Below are 14,855 nucleotides of genomic sequence, written 5' to 3'. Positions count from 1 at the left end.
GTTTTATCATAAACTACCTTGACAAACTTATAATAATATATAAAAATTGTATAAGCCGTTTACATAAGCTCTAAAAAAAGCTGGGTCAAACGAGCCCTAACACTTACTTATATACAAGCTTCTGGTAGACATTGTTTTAAAAGCGATTTTTACCAGAATTTTGGTTTTTAAAAGCGATTTTTCTAATAGCGACTTATAGGCAATATTTTTAAGAAATTTCTCAAAACACGCTTTTCTCCTAATTAGGAATATAATTTGACTTCGTACATTTTTTCCCCATATACATGTATACGGGACATTTTGTTACACCCATGACTTTATTATTTTGCTCATGAGTCGTGTAATTTTGATGATGATTGATTTGATGCACCCATGCTTAAATTATGTTTATTGTCTTTTTATACTAAATACATGAACAGAGGATCCATTGTTACCTCAGAATACATCCCCTCTGTTTTGTACCTTAAACAGTCGCAGCTTCAAAGTACATCAATTTTCAATACTTCCTTATGCTCACCACCTTGTTCTGCAGTAAAAAAAATGAAAAATAAAAAATTATTTTTTAACCTAAATGTTCCTTGGATTGGCTGATGCCGCTGTTTTCACGCATTCGGAACATTTGTGACCATCCGATCTTAATCAAATGGTCAATAGAAAGGCAGATTTTAGTTCAGTTAGCTTAACTCAATTGGCAGGACATTGCATTATATATGCACGGAATCGGAGTTCGAACCTCAGTCATTCCACTTATCCACCTTAAGGATGGAATTTCTAGTCACTAGACTACTTGTCAAAATAAAAAGACAGATTTTATTTTTTAATATATAATTTTGAATTTGAACTATCTGATCTTCATCGAACGACTGTCCTGAATGTATGAATGTGTGGATCACTAATTATATGTACCGGAGCACATGACTAAACGATTAAGTAGGAGGTTGTTTGCAATGTAAATCTCACATTGCTAATGAAGGAAAAAAGGTTAAGGAAATCATGTTTGAAGTCCCGCATTGTTTAGGTTCCGGAGATTGAAGTGTATAAATATGTGAGGTCAACCTCACCCTATGAGCTATCTTTTGGGGGTGAAATCCAAACATATTTAACAGGGGAGTTTAGAGATGCACGAGGGCATTAATAGGTTTGAACACCATATTTCGATAAAAACTTAAACCATTAGGTATATTGTTCGCATCATTCATAATGAACGTAAGACTAATCAGTAACACTTGAAACCATAAGTTGGTTTGTTAATGGAGGTGACACATATATACCTAACAACTAAAAAATCACAGTAACTACCTACTCTGCTATCATAGACATAGGCATAATTGGTTGAACTTCATGATCAAATTGTGTGCCCTATATCTCACATGTTTCTCTTTAGTTTCGAGTTGTTGTTTACTGACACCTTGGAAACCAAAGAGAACTATATTTGAATTTTCTATTGCGCTTGTTTCTCTTCTTCTTTAATTTGAAAACACATTGTGTCAAGATAATCTCAAGTTTTTGCATTTTCTATTGCTATAATAGTCTAATTGGATTATCAAAAATCAAAGTAATCAACTATGCATTCGGTGAAGCAAAATAGTTATAGTATTTTTTTTTGTCAAGTAGCTTAGTGGCTAGAAATTCTATTTATAAAGTGGATAAGTGGGAAGACCCGGATTCGAACCCTATCCTCTGTATATATAATACAATGTCATGTCAACTTTTTTTTTTTGTGAATGTGAAACACATGTTAGCTAGGAATTATTGTTTTGTAGCTGATGTACATACACATTTATTCGGTTGGTTTGATTAGTTTTTTTTTTTTTATTTATATATATGGTTTGATTAGTTTTGTTTTGAAAGAATTATGTGAATTGTACTGTACATGGGCTTGAGTATTTTTGTAAATTTATATATATAAATAGTAATATTTTTTTCGTTACTTATAAAATAAATATAAAAACACATGAATGGATTGAGAATTATATAATTAAGAATGAACTTATCCAAATAGTAAAGATCTTGAGTCCCGTTTACCCAAAAAAAAAATCTTAATTGAGTCATTTAAATAGGTGGTCAGATGTTCGATTTTTAACTATTTTAGGTCAACATTTCACTAAACATCTTATTTGGATATGTATTGGTACACCGCTAAGGTGAATATTCTGATTAGTCCAAAAATTAATAACAATGTTACCTAATTATTTAGCTCAACAATGTACCACTGTATATCCAAATAAGATGTACATCGAAGAAATCACCATAATTTTAATATATAAGGAATTAAAATTTTACAATGTGATTCTAATCTAAACTAAAAGTGATATATCTATATTTTGAATATGAGGTAAGTCGAAAAAACAAGATTAAAAACTTTATAAGTTAGATGATTTACAAATATACTAGAGTAGTATATCTTAAAGTTCTGGATAAAAGTGTGGTATCTAACACTACAAGAAAAACGCCATTTATTGGCGGCCAAAAACCGCCAGAAACAAGGAAAAACCGCCAGAAACAGCTTAATTAGTGGCGGTTTACTGGCGGCCACGATGCGCCAGTAATTAAGGCGACGGTAACGTTACTGGCGGCCAAAGCCGTCGAAAACGTAGCTGACGAGACTTACTGGCGGCCCAGACCGCCACTAAGTAACAACGGTCAATTCAAAGACCAAGGAAGTTACTGGCAGCCTTGACCGCCGCAAAGTTTAGTGTCAGAAAGGTCAGTTTCTTTTGCAAGTTGCGTCAGAGCTATTGGCGGCTAGGACCGCCACTAAATTTTTCCAGATTTTGACCATTTAGCGACGGTTAGGACCGCCACTACAGCCTTTTCAAATTTTTTTATAAAAAAACGTTTTTAATTAATTATTTTGTTTTAAAAAAACCGTTTTTTTAAATAATAATTGCTTTAAAAAAACATTTTAATTTATTTAAATATAAAATTTAATAATTAATTATTTTGTTTTAAAAAAACATTTTTTTAAATATTAATTGCTTTAAAAAAACATTTTAATTTATTTAAATATAAAATTTAATATTTTTAATAATTTTATTTATATTTATTTTAAAAAAACTTTTTTTATTTAATATATAAAACAAAATTATTATTTTTTTAAAAAAACATTTTTTATTTAAATAAAAAATTAAATTGTTAGTATTTCGTTTATTAATATATAAAACATAATTGTTGTTTTTTTATAAAAAATATAATATTTTCCACTTAAACAAAAATTAAAACAGAATTATTATTTGACTTTAAAATAATTCAATTAAAAAGTACATTAACTATATATATGACATGTATTTATTTCATTAATATATAAAACAGTAATTATTTATTTTAAATTACGTTTTTTTTATTTAAATGAAAATTATATTGTTTTTTCGTATTTTGTTTATTAATTAATGAAACATTATTATTTATTATTTTTAACACTTTTTTTTAAATAAAAATTAAAACATAATTATCATTTTACATGCATGTGGTTAAGTTAAATATTAATAACTATTTTTCTTTTTACACGATCTAATAATTTTGTTAACAAAAATTAAAAATATAGCTTTTAAACATCACATTAAACATATAACCGGCGAGAATAACTTTAAAAAAAATCATATTAAACATGTTAACCAACAATATATTTTAATAATAACAAAAAAAATACTAACTTTAAAAAATCACACAAACATATATATTATACAAACCAAATAATATTACTTACTTGTTGTGCCGGGTAGTGTCTGACTTGGAGTTATTTAAACTAAGCTCCCAACCATGACAACGGACGAACCAACCATGAATCTTTAAATAAAAAAGAGAAAAACAACTATTAATAAAAATATATATAAACATTACAAAACAACTCATAAAGTTTTTTTAAGAAAAAAATTGAACTTACATTTTTATGCTGAGGAAGAGTGGTGTCTACATTATACTCCTATGTACAAATCGCCAGACAAAATAACACTTGCTACAATAAAATTTAAAAACTAACTATTAGCATAAACACAATTTATCATATCAATATAAACATCAAATATTAAACTTGCATGAATATTAGAGAAATACTTACCAAAATGAAGAAAAACAAGAGTGAAATGATAAAAAGTTGGAGAATTTTTAGAGTTAAGAATTTTTAGAGAGATGTTGGAGAAATTTTAGATAGAGAAAGGATTGTAGGAAATGAAAGTTGTGAAGTGAAGGAAGATATATATAGAGGGGTATTAATTTCGTGGAAATCTGTTCTTGGAGCTTATTGGCGGTCAAAGCCGCCACTAAGCCCAACGGTTATTTTTTTTTCAATTTCCAACCACTTTGCGGCGGCCCAGGCCGCCATTAATGTCTGGGCGTGTTCCAAGAAATATTACCGGCGGTCAAAACCGCCACTAAGTCCTCCAACGGCTACTTTTTTAAATTACCAAAACTTTGTGGCGGCCTAGGCCGCCAGTAAGGTCTGAGGCGCCAGTTTTTTTTTTTTTTTTATTGTTCCTGGTTAGTTAGTGGCGGCCTGGACCGCCGGTAATGTCCAAGACAATTACTGACGGCCAGGACCGCCAATAAATTCAAATTTTCGTAATTAATTATAATTTTATAAGTTTGTGGAGGTTTGGATTAATTATTGGGGGCTTAGGCCGCCAGTAAGTTACTGAGGGCCAAAATCACCAGTAAATTTCGCCAGTAAATGAGTATTTTCTTGTAGTGTAATAGTTGTTCTAAACTCAAAATATAGATAATCCTCTTGACGTACTGTTTCTCTTCTGATGCAACAACTACGTATGAGAAATGTAATAATAAATAAATAAAAATTATCAATAAATGGTACTATATCATGTACTTATGCTCTGGAATTCAACTTTGTCATTGAGTTTATCGTAATTAGGTACGAGTATATATATGTAGGCTGTCTAAGCAAAACAAAAACAAATACCCTATTATCTTGTACATAATCAATAAGAATTTACCATTTTGCACCCTTAGAAAAATTATTGTAATTTAATTCAAAAATAATTATTGTAATGTATATATTACTATTACTATATATAGAGTTTAATTTTGACACTCAGCCTAAATATTTTTTTAATTGTCAGCGAAAAACACTATTATATATTAATTAAAATATTAACTTTAATTTGAATTAACTTAAAATAATGCATATGATTTTTCCCGAAAGATGTATCAATTTCAATCAAAGGAAAAATTGTTGAGTTGATTCAAATGAAACATTTTGAAATCAGGGGTGGAGTGGAAGTGGATTCATGTGTAATAATAGATCAAGTTCTTAGCTTTGTGATATGGGAGAACAAATTATAACAAATACCAAATTTGGACGACAACAACTTAGAATAAACAACCTATTTTAAGAGGATTTTATTTTGCCACCCTACTAATTTTCTCGCGTGCCCTACAAATACCTTAACAAATTTGTTTTTTTATTTTATTTTTTTTATAATGTCCGCTACTTAAGTAGGGGACAACATTTTTCAAATAATTCTCATTTTTATAATGTCCGCTACTTAAGTAGGATAAAAACGGAAATGTGTACGGCGTGCCAGGAGCAGGTATGGCGACAAAGACGATCTCCTAATGTTCTAGACTGGGTCAAGGCCCAATGCATGCGGCCCAAATGCTCTATATATGCAGCCCAATATCATTTCTTCACGGAAACTTCTCCCACTACGTACGTCAATTGTAACAAACATAGTGATTATTGTACGTCACCTGCAGCAGATCGTTGCTCTCCTTGCGCTCTTCGGACCGTTAGATTCTTCTCAACAGTTATAATCCTCTCCAACGTCAACTTGCACAAACGGTTATAACTGTCTCCCTCTATATAAATGCAAACTTTGGTGTCAAGGTACACAATTCAATCACTTTTCACTTCACTTTCTTGATTACAAACTGACTTGAACGTTATAGTGCTAATTAATGTGTTTTGTAGGTACTTTTCCACTATGATTCACTGTACATGAACTCCATCCCTATCGTAACCGCCTCAAGTCTTGCCATCAAAATCTACTAGAAGCAGATCAATTATTCTTTCTCAAGTAATAAAACATATGTTTACAAGTTTGATTTGAAGAACTTGATATTCGCTCAATAAGAACATAGTTTTATACACACAAATCCATCTGTTTTATACACACAAATCGATCAAAATCTACTTATATTTTTTGTCCCAAGAAAAGTACTTAAGTTTCTTAATCACAAATGTACAAATCTCCTTTTTCTTCTTCCTCTTCCTTTTAATCATGGGCATATTGTGGGATGAGAATTAATGGACCCAAACAGTGTTTAATAGAAAGATCGTTGAACTTGCACCTTCCGATTGCTTGCTACCGTACGTACAAGGGCCCAAACCATTCAATCTTATAAATGAGTGGAACCAATTATTATTTGTGATGACTTTACTTTTCCTCTTATAATTAGTTTTGGATGCATGCAATATTGTAGTAATTCACATGGCATTATTATAGTACGTATATTTTTGGGGGTCTTCCCGTACGTGTGGGGGACGTCATTTATTTTCTTTCGATTTTTCTAATATGAAGCAATTAAATTAAACAAAATTGTAGAAAAATATGCAAATTGTTTTTTTTTTTTTTAAGAAGCCAAAATGAAATATATATATATATATATATATATATACTGAATCAAATAGTCTACACAGCACAAGACGTGCCACGAAAGACTAAGAAGTGTTACAATAGAGTCAAAAACACAAGAACCAAAAGAAACTAATATGATGCACCGAACATGCTGAGCCTCTGAACAATCTATGGTTTCTTTCGGTCCACACAACCCACACACAAGCAAGCCATATGATCTGCATGAAAGAACATCGTGCTCGAAGGCTACCCGCTGAAGCTGTAAACTGAACAAAATGATCTGCAAGAGTCTAAGCAGTCACCAAAGAAGAGTCAATCCATGAGCTGATAAGAGACCAAAGGGCACCAAAAGTACTACACGAAAGGAACAAGTGCTGAACCGTCTCAACCTCACCGCAACCAGAAACACAATGATGGGCCGTCACAGATAAAATCCCTCGAGTAACCAGGTTTGCTTTGGTAGGTAACCTGTCCCGCAAAAGTCGCCAGGCACAGATGGAAACCTTCAAAGGAACCTGACGATGCCAAATAAGACCTGACGCATCATCCAAAGTAACCGCATCCTGTGACGTCAAAAGCTGATATGCACCACGAACCGTGTAATCGTCGTCAAGGTCAGCCTGCCATATCCATCTATCTGAGACATGATCCTGCAAAGAAAGGGTAAGCAGTAAAGACTGACACTCCCCCAACATCTCCTCCTCCCACGCCCTCAACTAACGCCTCCACACCCACGCCTCCCCTCCAGCCCCCCAACCTTGCATAAACATCTCAGCCACTGAAGCTGATTTGTTTACTGACAGGTCAAACAGTCGCCCAAACCGTTCCTGCAACGAGGTCCCATCCACCCAGGGATCGGTCCAGAAAAAAGTGTCGGACCCATCCCCTACCTGTCTCGAAACATGATCCCTGAACCACCCTCCCCCTATCTCACCTCCACCATCCCGAATACGCGCCAACTCCCTCCACCACGTAGACACACGCGCTCCACCCTCACACAGCCTACCCCACTCAATCCCATAACGTCCTGCCAACACTCGAAACCACATACCCTCCTTATCCACTAACATCCTCCAACACCACTTCCCTAACAAGGCCAAGTTAAACTCCCTCAACTGCCTAACCCCCAAACCCTCGTACTCCTTACGCAAACATATAGTTTTCCAGTTAATCCAAGATATTTTCCTAGAATCCTCACTACCCCCCAAAAAAATTTAATCAAAATAGATTCAATAAAAATATGGAAATTGTTATGTTGAACATGATGATTGGGGTTCGAACTTCGACTTCTTCACTTGTGTGCGTGAATTTATAATTACGTTGTCATTTCGTCTATCTATCAAAAAAATAATTAAACAAATTTCATAAATATTCATTGAATTATAAATACATATTGAAAGAAATTGTCCTAAATATAACTCTGTTTAAAATTATTAGATGAATTTGTTAATTTTTTTAAGCATAACCGTAATTAATTATTACTATGAAAAAAATATAGAAATTCAATATTTTTTGGTGTTGATAATATATAGAAATTCTTTTTTTTTTTTTAACCAAACCAAAATATATAGAAACGTGAAGGGAAAAGTACAAAAGGAGGGGACATCAATATATAGAAATTCAATATTGAATACTACTACACAAAAGACATGCATGTGCTAAATTGGGAGTACGTACTCTTGCTAACTTATATACAAAGGTTGGTCATTTAGGTAGATTATTGAATCAAGACATGACTTATATATCAAAGTATAAAATACATTGGCCTCTCTATCTTCATATATATATATATATATATATGGGGAGGAATCAAATTACACCGATGTAACATTCGAGTAATGTTACACCGCTCAATAACGCTTTAACGAATACAATTTTTACAAAATTCACCGTTGGATTGAAAGCTTATATCGTATAGATCATCTATGTTGAATTGTATAAAAATCTAAAATCGTTTGATATGTTTTTGAGATAGATCGAGATTAACGGTATTCAATAAAAACGCATAAACCATTAATCTTTATCGGTCTCAATAACATATCAAACGATTTTAGATTTTTGTAAAATTTAACATGGATGATTTATACGATATAAACTTTCAATCCAACGGTGGATTTTGTAAAATTTGTATTCGTTAAAGCGTTATTAAGCGGTGTAACATTAATCAAATGTGACACCGGTGTAATTTGATCCCTCCCCTATATATATATATATATATATATATATATATATATATATATATATATATATATATATATATATATATATATTGGTGAAACAAATTGAAAATACAATAAATTTTAGCACAGGGTGTTGGTTTTTGTATTAAATGATAGCATATGCTAATTCTCTTTGACTGCGCCTCAAATCTTTGAGGATCAATCAATAGTAATTGCAACCTCATCAGGTTTTGGTTTTGTGCCATGTTATGATTTAAGAAATATTCTCTCAGCTTCTTAATAATGGTTTTTTTTTTTTTTCTTTTTTCTTTTAACAATATGTAATTTTAAAAAGGAAGAATTTGGAAAAGAAATCAACTCTATTGATGAAGAAGAAAAAGATTAGAAAACCATGAAATATGGTTCAATAAATGAGCTACAACTATCTTAATTAAAAGAAACAATAAAAATTCTCCTCCCGTCACCACCCCGCACCATACGTTAGATCTTTGCCCATGCGAAAAAAATTCAGAATGTATTTACTAAAAAAAATTGCCAATAAAAATAATATTTAGACTAAATTATTTTTAAAAAATACATTTCAAACTTTTTACGTAGGAGCAAAAATGTAATTTCAGGGGAGGATATGAAACGTGTGGAGGGGGGGGGGGCGGGAGGGGGACGGGATTTTTCAAGAAACGATGGCTAATGAGCCTTAAAGCAAAGCAGGCCCAAATAAAACTAAACATTGTAAAGCCCATCAAATAGAAAACTAATTAAAAAATAGGAGTATTATTTGAAGGTTCATTTGTTGACAACTTCGGAACACCTTTCCTTTTCCCTATTTTTATTGGACAAAAATAATAGAGAGAAAAAAAAATGAGAGAAAATAAGAATATAATATGAATATGAGAGAGAAAGTTGTCAAAAAATTATCAAAATTTAGATGTTCAAATAAGAGATATTTTAATATTGTCACCTATAAAGAACGGAATTGTTATCTAAATAAAAAGCAAAGTAAAAAATTATCAAAAAAAAAAGCAAAGTAAAATTAAAAGATGCAGATGAAATAACAGATCTTCATTTAACATACATATGTTCTTCTCAATAAAAAGCAATGCAAATCCATATAATGTGTGCATGATCAAAATCAACTTGCCTATCTATATTATTTCATTTCACTACAATTGCATTGTAATTAAGTCACGCATAAGACACTACTTATTAAGCATTACAAATTAGTTAGAAACTGAAAAAAATGTTAACATGTGCACATAGGGCATATGAGTAAATATTAAAAACAAAATAGAAATTTTGCATTCAATATTTTTTTATATATACTTCTACATTTAGCTAGCGGTAACATGTACTAAAGACATATGATAACATGACCTTAATTAGAACCGAGAAATCACCCATTTTAGCGACAAAGATTGTTAAGTGATGCTCATGATCAAGCCTAAGTTGCAATATACATTGTACAGCTAACAACTTTGTAACTAACTTGTAGCACAAGTTACTGTGTAGATAGTGTAGCTTAGCTTATGGTAGATCATCTATGATTGTATATAAGTGATGTTAGTGTAAGAACAATTCATTCTATTCAATAATGAAGAATCTTTTCCTTCAATTCCCTCTCTATTCTTGAATCATAACATGGTATCATCCGCCTTCAAGATCCTAACCGCTTTTCCACCACCGTAACCGTTTTCTTCCGCCGTCGTAACCGTTTTTCATCATGGTTCGAGCTCAACCTGATCCAGTTCTTGACAATTCTTCTCCTTACTATGTCCATCCCGGCGATGGACCTTCCTCTGTTATCGTTACTCCTCTTCTCACCGGTGCCAACTACCATTCTTGGTCACGTTCTATGAAACGTGCGCTCGGTGCGAAGATGAAGCTTGATTTCATCACCGGTGCTCTTCCAATGTCGGACGATGACTTTGATCCTGCCTATCGTGCTTGGCATCGTTGCAATCAGTTGATTTCATCTTGGATTTTGAACTCCATTTCTCCTTCGATTGCTCAATCTGTCGTATTCATGGAGAACGCCATTGATATATGGAATGATCTTCGTGAACGTTTCTCGCAAGGTGATTTGGTTCGTATCTCTGAACTTCAACAAGAAATCTATGCTTTGAAACAAGACAATCGTTCTGTAACTGATTTCTACTCTGAACTCAAGACTCTTTGGGAGGAATTAGAATTGTATCTTCCAATTCCTTCTTGCACTTGCCGTCAGCGCTGTGTTTGCGAAGCTATGAGGTCTGCGCGTAGAAATCACATCTTGCTTCAAACCGTTCGTTTCCTAACTGGTTTGAATGAGAATTTTTCTACTGTTAGGTCACAGATCTTGATCATGGAGCCTCTTCCTCCAATTAACCGAGTTTTCTCCTTAGTTATCCAGCATGAACGCCAAGGTAACTTTGCTGAAATTGATGATTCTAAGATTTTGGTTAATGCTGCAAGATCTGCAAAGCCTTCTTCTAGTTCCAAATCTTCTACTCGTAGTTGTTCTTACTGTGGAAAGGACAATCATGTGGTTGAAAATTGCTTCAAAAAGAATGGTGTACCACCACACATGAAGAAGTTTTCATCTGCTCATAATGTTGCAGCTGAGGGAGGTAGTGTTGATTCTAATGTTGCTCCTACTCCTCCATCACTCTCTCAAGATCAGTATGATAAGCTCATGACTCTCCTTCAGAATTATAATCTTGCATCCAATGTTGGTTCTGCAAGCTCTAATCAGGTTGGTTCTTCCATCATCACTGATCATTCATCAGTGATTCACAAAGGTATTCATCTTTCTTCTCATAATGCATGTGTTCTTGGCACTTGGATCATTGATTCAGGTGCTAGTCACCACATATGCAACTCATTATCTTGGTTTCAATCATATATTGAAATCAATCCTATTCACATTAAATTGCCTAATGGAAATTTTGCAATTGCCAAATATTCTGGTATTGTTAATTTTTCTTCAAAATTAGTCATTCATGATGTTCTATATGTGCCTGCTTTTTCAATCAATTTAATTGCTGTGTCCAAACTTTGTAGTTCATCTAATTACATTGTTAATTTCACTGGTTCACAATGTGTCATTCAGGACAAGAAGTGCTTGAAGATGATTGGTTCTGGTGATGAGCATGAAGGCCTGTATCACCTTAAACTCACAGATAGATTGGCTCATGTTGCTTCCATTGATGGTTCTAACCATGCCACCATTCCCAAAACAGCTATATGGCATTTTAGATTAGGGCACCCTTCCCATCATAGACTTGTTAGTATGAAAAATAAGTTCCCTTATGTAATAGCAGATCATAAAGGAATATGTGACATTTGTCACCTTGCTAGGTTTAAGAAATTGCCTTATGGTAATAGTTTTAATAAAGCAGTTGCTGCTTATGATGTAATTCATTTTGACATTTGGGGCCCTATATCAATAAAATCTGTTCATGGTTATTCATATTTTCTAACTGCTGTAGATGATTATAGCAGATTTACATGGATTATCTTAATGAAATCTAAAGCTGAAACTAGAACTCATATAGTAACTTTACTCAAAATGATAAAAACTCAATATAATCACCAAGTCAAAATTGTTAGGTCTGATAATGGACCTGAGTTTCTAATGCATGATTACTACTCTTCTAATGGCATTTTACATCAAACAAGTTGTGTAGAATCTCCACAACAAAATGGTAGAGTGGAGAGGAAACATCAACATCTTTTGAACATTGGTAGAGCTCTTTTATATCAGTCTAATTTGCCTAAAAATTTCTGGTCTTATGCTGTATTGCATGCTGCATACATCATTAATAGAATTCCCACACTTGTACTTGAAAATAAATCACCATATGAATGTTGCATCAATCCTTACCTGATTTAAATGATTTGAAAGTATTTGGTTCTCTTGCATATGCATCTACTTTAACTGCTAGTAGAACAAAACTATCACCAAGGGGTAGAAAATGCATTTTCTTAGGCTACAAGCAAGGTGTCAAAGGCACCATCCTTTTTGATCTTGAATCCAGAGACATTTTCATTTCAAGAAATGTTAAACATTTTGATCATATTTTACCTTATACCACCAACAATTCCAAAAACCATTGGCATTACCATTCAATCCTTGACAGTGATTCCATCACTCCCTCACCAGATAATTCAACTCAATACTTTGACACTTCTGCCATTACACCACCAAATGACTCACCTCCTAACACACCTGACCAACAACATAATTTACCTAACTCTACACCAACTGCTACTTCACCATTGGTTAGGCCTGACAGGATAAAGCATAAACCTTCCTATCTGTCTGATTATGTATGCAGTTCTTCAGATTCATCCACACAGCCATCATCTCCAGGTATTCTCTATCCTATCTCCTCTTTTCATTCTTTAGATCATTTGTCTTCTTCACATAGTGTCTACACAATGTCTCTCACACAACACACAGAACCTAAAACCTATACTGAAGCTTGTATATCAGAACATTGGATACAAGCTATGAATTCTGAGCTTGAGGCATTGGCTCGTACTGGCACTTGGAAGATTGTAGATTTACCACCTAATGTTAAGCCAATTGGTAACAAGTGGGTTTACAAAATTAAGCACAAGTCTGATGGCACCATAGAGAGATACAAGGCCAGACTTGTAGCTAAAGGCTATAACCAGGTAGAAGGTCTTGATTTCTTTGACACTTTCTCACCTGTTGCTAAACTCACTACAGTTAGAATGCTTCTTGCCATTGCATCTATTAAAGGGTGGTTCTTACATCAGTTGGATGTAAATAATGCCTTCTTGCATGGAGATTTACAGGAGAATGTTTATATGCAAATACCAGATGGTGTTCAGTGCACTAAGCCTAACCAAGTATGTAAGCTGCTCAAGAGTTTGTATGGTTTGAAGCAAGCCAGCAGGAAGTGGTATGAGAAGCTTACATCTTTGTTAGTCAGGGAGGGATATACACAATCCACCTCTGATTATTCATTATTCACACTCAATCAACAAAACAACTTCACTGCATTACTTATATATGTTGATGATGTGATATTGGCTGACACTAATATGCAAGAGATAGATAGAATCAAAACTATTCTGGATCACAACTTCAAAATCAAGGATTTGGGAGTTGTGAAGTACTTTCTTGGATTGGAAGTTGCTCATTCTAAAGAAGGCATCAGCATTTCTCAGAGGAAATACTGTCTTGATCTGCTCAATGACTCAGGTTTGCTTGGCTCCAAACCTGCATCTACACCTCTGGATCCTTCCATCAAGCTACATCAAGACAATGGGAAACCATTTGAAGATATAAGCTTGTACAGGAGACTTGTAGAGAAATTGTTATATCTCACAAACACTAGGCCTGATATAACATATGCAACACAACAGTTAAGTCAGTTCTTGCATAACCCTACTGTGACACACTACAAAGCAGCTTGTAGAGTCATTAGATATCTCAAGCACAATCCTGGTAGAGGCCTCATGTTCCACAGAAACACAGATATGCATCTCCTTGGATATTCAGATGCTGACTGGGCAGGGTGCTTAGATACAAGGAAATCAACAACTGGATATTGCTTCTTCTTAGGTTCATCACTAGTTTCATGGAAAGCTAAGAAGCAGTCAACTATATCCAAATCATCCTCTGAAGCAGAATATAGAGCACTATCTTCAGCAACTTGTGAATTAACATGGCTGCTATACTTGCTGAAAGATTTACACATAGAAAGTTCCAAACAGCTAGTGTTTTTCTGTGACAACCAGAGTGCATTACACATAGCTTCCAATCCTGTCTTTCATGAAAGGACTAAGCATATAGAGATTGACTGTCACCTTGTTAGAGAGAAGGTACAAGAAGGCTTGATGAGGTTGCTTCCTATATCAACACATGATCAGGTAGCAGACTTTTTGACAAAAGCATTGCCTGCACCAAAGTTTAACAATCTCTTGTCCAAGCTTGGATTGCTTGACATATACCAAGCATCAGCTTGTGGGAGGATGTTAAGTGATGCTCATGATCAAGCCTAAGTTGCAATATACATTGTACAGCTAACAACTTTGTAACTAACTTGTAGCACAAGTTACTGTGTAGATAGTGTAG

General features: G+C 33.6%; 1 long non-coding RNA gene across 1 annotated transcript; it reads right to left on the bottom strand.

Annotated features, from left to right (window-relative positions):
* Nucleotides 1-3,696: 3,696 nt before the first annotated feature.
* LOC123883129 lies at nt 3,697-4,152 on the bottom strand. The gene is made up of 3 exons (XR_006800117.1): nt 4,058-4,152; nt 3,884-3,955; nt 3,697-3,786 (listed from the first exon to the last, which is right to left on the bottom strand). It is a non-coding gene; the product is annotated as an uncharacterized LOC123883129 (long non-coding RNA).
* Nucleotides 4,153-14,855: the final 10,703 nt, after the last annotated feature.

The sequence above is a fragment of the Trifolium pratense genome, linkage group LG5 (genome assembly GCF_020283565.1).
Source record: "Trifolium pratense cultivar HEN17-A07 linkage group LG5, ARS_RC_1.1, whole genome shotgun sequence".
In the NCBI taxonomy this organism is placed as follows: Eukaryota; Viridiplantae; Streptophyta; class Magnoliopsida; order Fabales; family Fabaceae; genus Trifolium; species Trifolium pratense.
Note: the sequence above shows the minus strand (reverse complement) of the source record. Positions and strands in the feature narration are given on the sequence as shown.